This window comes from the organism of the source record quoted next, unplaced genomic scaffold, assembly GCF_019419815.1.
Source record: "Pyrus x bretschneideri cultivar Hongxiangsu unplaced genomic scaffold, Pyrus_bretschneideri_v1 Contig73, whole genome shotgun sequence".
Classification (NCBI taxonomy): Eukaryota; Viridiplantae; Streptophyta; class Magnoliopsida; order Rosales; family Rosaceae; genus Pyrus; species Pyrus x bretschneideri.
The window spans coordinates 27802-41479 of record NW_025999813.1 but is presented as its reverse complement, the minus strand read 5'-3'; the positions used below and the strand labels follow the sequence as shown (position 1 = coordinate 41479).

Below are 13678 nucleotides of genomic sequence, written 5' to 3'. Positions count from 1 at the left end.
TGATTTTGAAAATATTTTTTCTAAAAACATTTTCAATCATTTGAAAGTATTTCCCAAACAACCGCACCCGATGTCTAATTTTCCATTCGATATATATAGCATGTGAACGACCTAGTTACCCTAATTATTGCAGCTTTTTTTGGTCCTCAAAGTAATGGCTTTCAATACAATCCACTTTTTAATAACAAATCGGGTTTTCAGCTTTTAGTTGTAAATCCTCACTTAAAAGTTTTGGGCGAAAGACTTTCAAATTTTAAGAAATTTCGGCAAAGAAACAAATCAACCATAAAAAGTTAAATGAAAGAGATTAGAAATGCACCATATGAGTATTGCAAATGTATATGAGAGGAATTTACAATGACTACTTGGAGTAGTCATTTACATATCTCTCTTACACATGCACTTTTATAAATAATAATGCTCATGTGGTGAAAATTTTAATCCCTCCGACTTGACTTTGTGTGGATCGTTTAGTTTGCATAAATCCCTTGGAATTCAGAAGTCCCTCATCAAAATATGAGGGTAAGTTTGAGTGAAGAATGTTCAAGTATTAAGGCATTGGTGCCAAGTAAATAAGAATGGATTACAAAATGTTAGATAAGAAAAATTAGAAATGTACCATATGAGCATCGCAGAAATCAAAAGCGAGTAGGATTTGCAAATCCACACTTGATAGGAGTCATCACGAATCTATCATACATGCCTTTGTTATGCCCATATCATACCTTTTTAATCCTCGTTTATAATATTTTATGATCAATTCCTGACTAACTTCAATCCTCATAGAAAATTCTTCACCATACATATTCTTAAGGAAATAGTGGGTTCGTTTCCTTCCCGGTCATTCGATTCTAGTTGCTTTATGCTAAACCAACCTGTAAAAAAATTGTTTTCCATGTAAGATGAAACATGGGGATGCCAAACTGTCGGATCCAGCAAAATCCATTTATAATGGGAGAGAGAGAAAAGAGAGAACATACAGACTTGTGATTTGCATTATCTTGAAAAGATAAGTGCTACATAAATATTGGCCCAAATCAAATGTTAGTGATCCCATAAAATTCAATGAAAAATATTAATCAACATATAAATTATGGAACACCAACCACGTCCACTTAACATCGTACATCCACTAGTCAGATACAGATATCTTTTATTATCAGAATTTATAATTAAACCAATGGAATATAAATTAAAGGCCATGAATATGAAAGCTCCCATCAACATGCACATGGCCTTGTTCCCTTCCCTCACTTGCCTCAGAGAAAAATTATTACAAGATCAATACAAATCCCCCACATTATTGAATTGAATACATGAAAGGAAATTAATCAAGAATCTTTTGGTGGAAAAATAATATAAAAAAAGGTAGCATTAATTTAAAGGCATAAAACACACAACAACTATGACAACGAGTCCAACACCAAAAAAATAATTGGGTAATTATAAAGAAATCCAATAGCAATAAACGAGGCAGCAGATCAGCAGACCACTAGGTTAAGTTTATTGCTTCTTGTCCATTACAAATGTCCAGCATCTTTACTATCTATGTACCATCACCACGTAAAAATACAGACACATCCAAAGAACACACGCTGCAGCTGTCTCTCCATCGATCCATTTTCTCTTGAGGATCGAGCTCAGCTTCTGCCTTTGCATTTCTCCATAGCTTTTGGGGCTGAAAGTAACCGAAAGAAAATACCATCAGAATATAGGGAGAATTTTCTATAAAATGATATTTGAACCTAATTAATATTGAGATTCGAACCTAATTAAGACTTTTCACTTACAAATAAAGGGAATATATGGATGAATAAAGTTAAGTTTTCTAATTCAGCCATGTTCAAAGAGAGGCAAACCAGGTGGCACACAGACTTGCGTGAGCAGGAATTGGAGTGCAACACGAAGTGATGTGGTTTGAGGAACCCCCAGACTTAGTTGCAGATTTGGTGATTGAGGATAGTTAAGGTTCTGATTGCTCTTCTACCTACTATGAGGTATTGGTGACTCGTTTTTTCCTTTGATTTCACGTTGAAAGCTCCGGCAAGTTTTTTTTTTCAAGGATCACTTTAATTTAAACTTGATATTCTTGTGTACGGTATTTCCTATCATTTTAATGAATTTCATACTTTCTATAAAAAAAAATGTAAAGTTTTCTATCAAATTAATTAAAGAGTTAAAAATACAGACATATATAGGCAAATGACAAAGACCATCCTATCAGAAAACAATAAATTAGCCTAGAAGACAGAACTTTACGTGGGTACTTACCAAGTCCAATTGCTTCTGATCCTTTCATTATTCGCAAGCGCTTGCATGAATCAACGAACATCCTGCATACAAATTAAGTTGAAATATATTTGTCAATTAAGTGTAGCAACTTTATTATTTGAAAACGAGAATTTGTTAATTAATTGAACTTTATTCTTTTTTCTGTAATTATTATTTCGTTTAGGGTTTGTATACAAATAAGATCATATTCTTACCCCCATGGAACATCACCCACAAGCATCCAATCACCATCCTTATCTTCATAGGTCGGCACATACTCAGAACTGTTAAGAGATCCATCAACTTGCTCTCATTCATGAAGTCTATCATTCCTTGGGTCCCATAGTAACCTTCAGTCAAATATTATATATGATAAGTAATTAATTATTTAATAAAATTTTGTAATATTACAGTGACAACTAACAAGCTAGGTTGTAATGATCCTGTACCAACATCTATTTCACACCTTGACTTTAGTCCAATTTGTTAGAACAGCCTAATGTGCTAGCTACCTCTCTAAACCAAGTTTTAATTTTGTTTCCCACAATTTAGATAAGATTAATATATTATAGGGTTATATATTATCGTTTGTGTCGAAAGAAAAAAAAAAACTAAGACTAATTTTGGCATAAAAAATTGTTAATAGTTCTAAACTTCTTCAAGATCTAAAACAAGGTAGTACTACAATTTCTAAAGGAACAAGTTAAACATGCAGACGACAAATTTTTTTAAAGTTTTTCCCTTGTCAATTTATTAGATTCATTTTTTTGTATACTTTTCTTAGTAATTAAATTGTTTTTTGGGTTTAATATTAGTTCTCAGTGTATTAAGAATGAACCTCTTATGTTATTGTGAGTCCAAGAGATAAAAGAACTAGTTGAATTATGTATAGTGTCAACTTACCCGGTGGTGAAGGAACTGAACATCTTGGTTAAGGCATTAGAGAGCTCTTGGTAGCTCTTGTACATCTTCAAATCCACCTTACGAGATATGGAGCGCCATCCATGCAAACCTTCACAAAACGCAGCGCTGCAGCCACCCGCCGCCGCTTGCCTTCTCAGTTTTTTCCTCGCTGGTGTTCTTTTGCGACATTATGTTCTTTCGGTATGATCGAACTGGTGGCCAACCCACAACTTGTGCCCTGAAAATAATGGTTTAAATTTAATTAATTAATTACCCCAATAAATATATATATATATATATATATATATTTGTCTGACAATCATCTTATACTAGTGCATACAAAAATTTAGGAAAAGCCCTAATTACTGTTTAAAATTTGTTTAAAATTTAAAACACTATCCAAAATGCCAAAGAAAAGGAAAAAAGAAACATAGAAACATAATTTTGCAATATGTGTGAGCCTACTCTAGAAAGAAAATTGGGTTACACAGAAGACGGCGGATCCTCTATTGATACCTTGTGCTTACAAGCAGAACTGCTACCTTTCAGACTTTTAACTAAACCAGAGAAAAAAAGGACAATAGAGACTCCCACTTACTTGGCTGGAGGCTTTGATGGATCTTTTGTGCAAGAAAGAAGGTTGTTTTTGTCCTTGGAAGCAATATTTTTTACATTGTCATTCAGATCTTCCTTGGACTGAAGGTTGAGCTTGAGATCAACTGTCTCCGAGAACCCTCTCTTTCCAGTAGTCTTGGCAGTCTCCGGCTCGGCCACAGTAGTAGTACCGCCACCGGGAAGCCCTAGGCACAGCTCAGTCTCTCGGAGGTTCAGATCACGCTCAACTCCAAGCATGCTCGTCATCTTCCGGCTAACAAGAAAATAGAGATTTTGAAGAAAGTGCTTTAATAAAAAGCCTGTGAGGATCTCTAAGCTTGCGTTTATATTGGTGGTGATGTGTAGAGCGGCTTTGGCTGCTGCTTCTTCTTTCTTCCGTCTTGTTGCGTTGTTGTGTTGGTTTTGAGCTAGGTGAGAGGGAGACCCCCCACACAATAATATAACTGCGTGGACGCTTGTGTCTTGGTTTGTATGTGTAGGTATGTCAGATCGAGTTTCTGATGGTATGATGTTTGACACGTGGAGGGTTTGGGGTCGTTGATGTTGTGGAGTTGTTCTGAAGGCTTGATGGCAATCATTTGCCTACGGGGTTAGATTTGGAGGTAGTGGCTTAATACGGCTCTGGCTTTTTTAACATTGTTGATCCTTTAAGCTAGCTAGCTGTTGTTTGTTTTGGTTGAGAGTTTAAACGTCACAAGCTTTGGGAGGCAGCGGTCAGATAATTAAATTCACTTGCAATCCGAATAGAGTTAGAATTTTTTTTCCTCCTATTTAAAAAGCATTATCATTTTTTCTGGAATGACCTCAAAACGAAATGTTTATCCAATAAACGTTGGAGTAGAATCTAAACGAAATTTGAATGGTTTTTACGTTCTTATACACTGACTTCTTGATTCCAGCCTCGCCCTTTGCATGTAACTAAAGGGTCTCCATCTCCTACGCATTTAAGAATCAAGCTTAGAATGTGGCACATGGGATCAAATGAAGTTTTAATTTGAAATGTCCTTCGGGGCTTAGGTCGCGGCCGAAATTTTGGTTGATTGGCCACAGATGCACTGTTCAGTACGCAAATCGTTCACTAACGCAAGTAAAGCGAACCATCCAGTGGACGTAATTTTGGTAGAACGGTCATAGATGCACTGTTTTGTAGAACCATCCAGTGGACGTAATTTTGGTAGAACCATCCAGTGGACGTAATTTTGGTAGAACGGTCACGGATGCAACTGAATCTATCAATGAACGCAACTCAGTAAGTTGGGCCACAAGAGATTTTTTAGTATGACCGTCATACGATGTGGTATGCTACGTATCTCTATATAAATGGTGGGTTATGCGTGTTAAAAGGTTAATAACTTAAAAATTAAAATTTTCCACCACTTGCATAAAAATACATGATGTACTATCCGTATTTCTGTCACAACTAAAAATTTCTCTTGGACCACAGGCACAAACGCACTCCTCATTTGGTCTACATGAAGAATGCCAGAGTTTGGTCAAAACAATTATATCTTATATTAAGTTAATCAAATTATTATCGGGTCATATCACCTCTAGTCTATATATGAAAATTTTTAAGCTAACAAGGGTTATTATATACCGGGATCATAATCTTTCGAGAATCTCAATCCGTCTACTATTATATAATAATATCAGATTTGGATAAAAATGTTATCGATTAAGAGGTCTCAAATTCTAACCTTCCCTCTCTTGTTGATAAAAAGAAAATAAAATAAAATCTAAAGAACTATAGGTATCGCTAAAGAAGTTGAGTTTCTACTATAAAACCAACTGACAATATGGAGAGTAGCTCAGCTACTTATAAGCACATGCAGATCCCTCATCTCATCGATGTGAGATTCATTCTCAACATGCCTCCTCATGTGTGGCGAATTTTGAAACCTAATACGTGGACAACACAACTTGTGTGATGTTGAGCATGTGTGGCCGTTGAGCTTCACAAGTAGACAACATGCTCTGATACCATGAAGAAAGTTGAGGTTCCACTATAAAACCAATTGGCAATATAGAGAGTAGCCAAACTTACTTATAAGTCAATGCAAGGTCTCGCTTCTCATTAATGTGAAATTCATTCTCAACACAACCATTCATGTGTGGCGAATTTTCAAGTCTAACACGTGGAAACACAACGAGGTCACGTGGAGTATGTGTGATCGTTTGGCTTCACATGTGGGACAACCTGCTCTGATACCATGAATAAAGTTCAGGTTCCACCATAAAACCAATTGGCAATATAGGGAGTAGCCCAACTACTTATAAGTACATGCAAGGTCCCTCATCTCATCAATGTCGGATTCAGTCTCAACACGCCCCTTCATGTGTGGCGAATTTTCAAGCGTAACATGTAGATGACACAACTTAGGTGTCAGTTCCCTATCAACCATGTCCAGCTTATAACTATTGCTCAGAAGGCCTTAAGGCTGCCCTTAAGAAAGAAGTTTTATGATATGCAGTTTAACGAGTTGCAAGAATTAGTGATTGCTACTACCAAGTATGAGAAACTATTGTTGGAGGAACAACAAGTAAAGCACTCATCTAAGGTGTCTCCTTTCTACAAAAGCAAAGCTACCATTCACCAAGTGGAGTTTGAAGGATAGCTAAAAGAGAATAATGGTCATGAAGGAGAGAGAATGGACGTGTGGATGGCGGAGATGACTACCCCTTTCAAACCCTTGACCGTAAAGGTTTTAGTACAGCCAGTTAAGGACCAGAAAGTGGTCACGAATGATGATGGATTTGTCCCCATGAAACCCCACAAGTACCCAAGTTATTCCTTTGACTTAACCAGGGCAACAAAAATCTATGAAGAATTGGTGCGAGCAAAAGTAATTATGCCCGACAACACCAAAACGCTGGCTAAGCCCGAGGAATTAAGGGGAAAGAAATATTGCAAGATGCATTACACTTTCAACCATTCTATTACCAATTGTGTCTAGTTTAGAGACTGGAAATAAGACCTCATTGTTAAAGGAAAGTTGTTGTTGGAGAAATCGCAAGCCAACATGATGATTGACACTGACCCCTTTCCAGAAGTCCTAATAAATATGATCAACCTGATATGGGTTGAGAAAAGGAAATGCAAAGCCACTTGGGAGGTAAAGGCAGAAATGAGGCAAGTTGATAGGCCAACTGAAGGGGTTATCAAGTTGCCCGAGAAACCCAAAGCAACCATAATCAAATAAGTAGTTTTGTGTAGTCGATGCCAATGTGAATGTGAGCTCGAGGTCCCGGCAACAGGAGCTGATCAAAATAATAGACAAAGAAGAGCAAAAACCCCATTGAAACATCATGCGGGCAGATAAGAGGGAAACATCTAGGAATGTTTTCCAACAATTGGGATGAGACTCTTAACCAAAGAGCTTGTCAGAAGTGTTCAGGAATTACGAAGCTTCTGAAGAGGTGGATGACAAAAAGGCCAAGATGCCCAGATAGGTGGATGTGAGGCCACCTCAACCAAGCTATACCGGTGAAGATGTTAGAGTAAAAGGGAGGATCGTGAATCCAGTCACAAAGAAGAATCATGCCCGACTCAGGCATAAATGGTATGTGGTTGGAAAGGATGGGAGACCGGTTAAAGAAATGGGAACATAAAGCCCACATGAACTCATTGAAAGTCCCCACTGCCTCAGAAATCTTTGAGAATGTAAAGTTTAAGAACGTTCACCCGCTGAGGGAAGAAATTAACCTCCCATTGGCGAACTAAGAAGGAGGTGGAGAGGGTTAATAGCAAGACAGAAGGGGAAGAATACCATGTACTGCAGAACCCCCATCCTGGGAAATACAGAATCTTGAGAAGACCTCAAGAGGATATGGTGCTGATGCCAACCCCAAGATTGAGCCTGGAACTAATATGCTTTGGAACCATCTTACTTAAGAGGGGATTGTCTGCACCATTATTGGTTGATACTCTCTGTGAGGTTCCAGAACAAATGGCAAACTTGAAATAACTCGGGAAGAGATGGTGCCCGAGAGTGTTAATGCTGCCCGCAAAAGCAAAAGCTTGGTTAAATGGATTCATAAACCACCTTGGGGGCAAAAAGGAGAACTTATCTAGACCTAGCAACTTCCACGTAAACATGACATATGTTTTATTTGCCATGTTTTGTGCTGAACATGATTAACCTACCACAATGGAGGGTGACTACTTAGCAACATAATCTATGATGGCACATGTTAGTATCGAAGGGGCTGGAAAAAAAGGGTCGGGCATAATAGATTTGCCCAAGCCCACAAAGAGAGAGCCCAAGAGTGTACACGAACATGATGGTCTTCAGTCGCCCGAATTTGGCCATGACCAACCATCTCAAGCCCATTTATGTAATTGCTCATTTAGAGGAAGTGCCCTTCAAGAGGGTCTTGATTGATGGTGGAGCTGCAGTCAACGTGTTGCCTTACAAGCAAATGAAGATGGTGTACAGAAGTGAAGATGATCTCATCCCCACAAATCTTACAATTTCTAGTTTCTCTAGAGCCATCACCAAAACTCATGGGATATTACTTTAGAGGTTGACTTGGGTTCTAAGCAGATTATGTTAGCTTTCTTCGTTATGGACAGTACTTCCACTTACGGAGCTTTACTAGGCAGGGATTAGAGTCATCAGAGTCTCTCTCTGTCATCTACCTTACAGCAACAAGTGGCTGTCTACCATAAAAAGGGGGAAGCAGGACCTGGATTTTGGGAGATAGTAGAGACCGAATCACAGCCATTCCTCCCTACAGCCAATGTGGCAGAAGCCAACTTTTACAATCCTAGTGTTGGGATTCTTCAATGTTCAGGAGCTGACAAGAACGGCCACCCAACTAAGGTGACGGCTGAGAAGCTTCTAAAATAAGGGTTATCTTTTACAAAGGAAGAATGGGATCGGCCTCAAATCATCACAATTCCCCAACACCAGTAATGTCAGAACAAAAAAGAAAAGACCAAATGGTTGCAGTCACGTCCTTAATAAAAAAACTGTTGATGTATAGGGAAAAGAGAAAACTAGAATGAGAGAACTCAACCGAGGAAGAAAAAGATTGAAATTGAGAGAATTCTAGCAGCCAAATAAGTAAAGAAGAATTTTTTAGGAAAGAGTTAAAAGCAGCCATCCAAATGGCTGAATGTATATATGACTTGGATGGGCCAGATGATTTGCCTAAGAATCCAGAATTAGTTGAATTCTTGTGCACAGAACCTGACAAGCCACACCAGAAGTACAAGACCCCTTGGAGACCATTGATTTGGGAACTAAGGAAGATACAAGGCCTATCCAGATTAGTGGTTTATTAGAATAAAAGGATCGGGCAAAAATAGTCAGCCTTCTACACGAGTTCAAAGACTGTTTTGCTTGGCATTACACTAAAAAGCCAGGTTTAGATTCAACCTTAGTAGAACATAGAATGCCTATTAGGATAGGGTATAAACCTATCAAGCAAGCACCACGAAGGATGTTAAAAGAGATCGAGGAAAAGGTCAAGGAAGAAATTGAAAGGCTGGTAAAGGCTGGATTTATTAGGCATGCCAAGTATGTTGAGTGGTTGGCTAACATTGTACTTGTATTAAAAGCTTTAACTAAGGTGGTCCGATGTTGTGTTGACTATAAAAATATTAATGGAGCCACGCCTAAAAATGAATATCTGATGCCCATGGCTGACTTATCCATAGATGTAGTTGCCAAACACAAAGTCTTATCTTTCATGGATGGGAACACCAATTATAATCAGATAAAAGTGGCTAAAGAAGATATACACAAAACAAATTTTAGATGCCCCAGTCATGTTGGAGCATATGAATATTTGGTAATGCCATTTGGGCTAAAAAATGTTGGAGCAACATATCAGAGAACAATGAACGCCATTTTTCATGACTTGATTGGCCATAACATGGAAGTGTACATTGATGACATCATGGTAAAGTCTAAAACTGAATAGCAGCACTTGGTAGACCTCAGGCAAGCCTTAACAAGAATGAGGATCAATAAGTTGAAGATGAATCCAAAGAAATGTGTTTTTGGAGTAAGATCGGACAACTTCTTGGGATTCCTTGTTCATCAAAGGGGTGTGGAGGTTGACAATAATAAAGCTTGGGCAATCATGGAATCACCTCCTCCCACCAATAAAGTACAGTTACAGAGGCTACTAGGAAAAATCAACTTCTTAAGGAGATTCATCGCCAACTTGGCGAACAAGATTCAGCCGCTAACTCCTTTGCTAAAGTTAAAAGACAAAGAAGAATTTGAGTGGGGCCCACCACATCAAGAGGCTTTTGACAGCATAAAGGCTTACTTGGCCTCTCCACCAGTCTTTATGCCACCTTAGAGAGGGAAGCCTTTAAAGCTTTATATCTCTGCTTTTGAGAAATTAATAGGAAGCTTGTTAGCTCAGAACAATAAAGGCGGGGAAGAACAAGCAATCTATTACCTCAGTAGAATCCTTCTTGAAGTGGAGGCAAGATAAACACCAGTGGAGAAGTTGTGCTTAGCTCTGTACTTCACGGCGTGCAAACTAAGGCATTACATGTTACCTTGCCACATCAACATTATTGCCGAGACTGACGTAATCAAACATATGTTGTCAAAACCAATGCTAGCTAGAAGGATTGGAAAGTGGATTCTAGCACTTTTAGAATTCAGTTTTCAGTATGTGCCTCAGAGAGTGATTAAAGGGCAAGCAATTGAAAACTTCTTGGCTGAGCACTAAGAATCTTAAGATGAGATTATCAGCATCCCGGAGACCTTGGAGGTAGCCAGTGTATGGATCCCATCAAGCAAAGCATTCTTGGGCAAAGAAGAATGGATCTAACAAGAGATAAAAAGAATAGCTAGTCTTTGGGTTACTCCTTGGAAACTATATTTTGATGGTTCTTACACTCAAACCGCCGCGGGAGCTAGGATTGTTATTATTGATCCCATAGGTGCTCACCATTATTATTCATTCCTCCTAGACTATCAAGAAACTACCAACAATTGGGCAAAGTACGAGGCACTGATAATTGGTCTGGAGATCTTGATAGAGTTGGGGGCAATTGAAGTTGAAGTTTTTGGTGATTCAGAGTTAGTGATCAATTAACTAAATGGAGAGTACAAGTGCAGACATATCGCCATGGTCGGTTATTACTTAGTGATAGGAGCATATTCATGCGACTTAATTAGCTTGTTCTCGGGCGTTTATGTTGTGTTTACTTAGTTATTTTAGTGTTTAAGGCCACTTTTGTGTATTTTCAGATTATAAGGCCAAAGTGTGCAAGAAGATGCAAATTGGAGTCTTTTGGAGCGAAAGAGGAATGAATGAGTTGAAGACTTGAAGAAACGACGAATTCCTACTCCAATGATGAATTCTTACCAAAACGAGGAATCCTACTCAAACAAGGTTTCCTACTTGAAGTAGGAAAGTTAACCCTAAGTTTCCCGTTTTGGTAACCTTTCCTAAACTTAAACATCCGTATTTTCTAGCCACTTTGATGACCTTGTAGGCACTTTAGGACACAAAACCAAGACCCTAGCCGCACCCTTTAATCTTTCCCTCTTTAATTTCTGATTTTATTTCCTAAATTCTAGAAGCCTTTGAATTTTTTTCGTTAATAAAAATAAGCTAGGAACCAAACATATTTAAAACCCTAGGTTTCACATACTTAGCCGCACCTTTCCATATCCTCCCCTTTAATCCGTAGCCTTCCATTTTATTTTCATTTTATAATAAAACAAAACAGCCACAAAAATCCAAAATTCCCTAGCAGCCGCAAATCCCATTTCTTTTGTCTCATATCATTCAGCCATTCTCTCCAAATTCCCCATAAGCCGTGGCCCCCCATATTTTATTTTACCCTAATAAAAACCAAAAAGACATCACAGCCGCAAGGCCCCATCCATAATTCACCCTAATTGATTCTTTCCAAGCCGCAACCATTCTACCATTTTTTTTCTCTCCCAACAAAACTGTGCAGCCACCTAAAAACCTAATTAATTCCCATTAGTGCGGCAGCCAATATCACCCAGAAACCAATAATTCTAAACAGCCGCAGCCTTATTCCACACATTCCACACCATTCCACACCTTCCACCTTTCCACCAATTGCCGCACCACCTTTCTTCCCTAAATCCATCCTAAACCCAAAATACCATCCAAAAAGCATCATTTAACCACTGCCGCAGCAAGGAGAAGAAGAACGAGGGACTTAGACGTGCAGAAATTCAAGTGGATTCGTTGGGCGTTCTAGGTGTAATCAATCCTTTGTGCTTTATGTTTAAATTCAATTGTATTTCTCTTTTTGTGAACATGAGAGGCTAAACCCCTATTTAGCTAGGGGGTGATTCGAAACCATGTTTATGCTTGCAATATGATTTGATTACATTTGGTTGGAATTTCATGAATGGTGAATTCAATTCGTTCATCTATTTGATTGATAACTTATTTGTGTATGTTGATTGAGAGTGCACGCTTAGTTTTCATGCATGAATATGATGCTAGATTATGAGGGAGTTTCACCTAATAGTTACAATCTTATAATCACAAGTAGTGAAGGTCGCTTGAAAACAATCGCGTTGAATGAATTCTTAGCATAAATTTCATGCAATTCATAGTAAGAATGCTTCGTCAATGCTTATGTTTTTCATAGAACTTAATGATTCTTGCTTGTATCTCTATTATGCAATTCATGTAGGGAACTTGTAGGGAATGTTTTGAGTTGTCGTATGCAATCATCCAACTTAATAACTTGTGGAAAACTGAGGGTTAATTAGTGCAATTCACGGTTAATCTGGGGCGTTGAGTTTCATAATTCATTGAAAGACCAACTGAAAATCAAATTGTATGCAAGTGTGACATGTGTGGAGAAGAACCTTCTAGCTAGCATTCATCCATATTTTCATCACATTCATATTTACATTCTGCCTTTAAATTACAATCTGTGTATTTAGTTTAATTTCGTCAAAACCTCAATCCCCCTTTACCTTAGTGTCTAATTTAGTTAGAAAGTGTTTTTAGGTTTGTTTAAGTGTTTTAACTTTAGTTTTGCATTCTTTGAGTCGAGTTTAGTGTTTTAAAATTTGTTTTTGAGTTTTTAAGTCAGTTTCCAAGTGTTTAGCAATCCCTAATCCCCGGTCTAGAACGATCCCTACTTGCATCTTTACTACAATTGTCACAAGAGGGTTTAATTTGTGTGCTTATTAGTTCACATCAAATTTTTGGCGCCGTTGCCGGGGATTAGCAATTTTGCTAATCCCTTGGATTGTTTTTGTTTCTTTTATTTCACTTTGTTTCTGACTTTGTTTAAGTTTCTGACCTAATTTTGTTTCTTGTTTCTTAGGTACTAATGTATGACTAGAAGCTCTCAACCGATTCGTGCGAACATCTTGGATTTTGACGACGATTTTGAGAGGAAGTTGAGAAGAGCTAGAAACCAGCAAGAACACCACCCAAATTCCGAATCTGACCTTGAAGAAAACGTACAAGAAGAGAGGAGGAAGCCACGGCAGGGATATTTGAAGAAGTCCAAGGCATGGCGGTGGACAACCGTACACTCAAGGAGCTTTCCGCCTCAGGTTTGGATAATGCCGCACCCTTGTGCATTCAATACCCCACGGCTGCCCAAGGTAAGACGGATGAGTTTGAATTAAAGTCAAGTTTGCTTCATCATATTCCTAAATACCATGGCTTGTCCATGGAAGATCCTAACAAACATTTGAAAGAATTTGAAGTAGTTTGCTCTAGTATGACTCCCGTCACTGTTGACGGAAATATCTTGAAGATGAAGGCTTTTCCATTCTCTTTGATGGATAAAGCCAAAGATTGGTTATAAGTTAGCTCCCGGCACTGTCACTTCTTGGGAGAGTATGAAGAGGCGTTTGGAGAAGTTCTTTCCAACTTCTCGCATCATCCTCCTACGCAAAAAGAT

The 13678-nt window shown here is 38.3% G+C and overlaps 1 pseudogene; it reads right to left on the bottom strand.

Moving 5' to 3' along the window:
• Window positions 1-1420: 1420 nt before the first annotated feature.
• On the bottom strand, window positions 1421-4176 carry LOC125472790 (annotated as a pseudogene).
• Between the last annotated feature and the right edge of the window lie 9502 nt (window positions 4177-13678).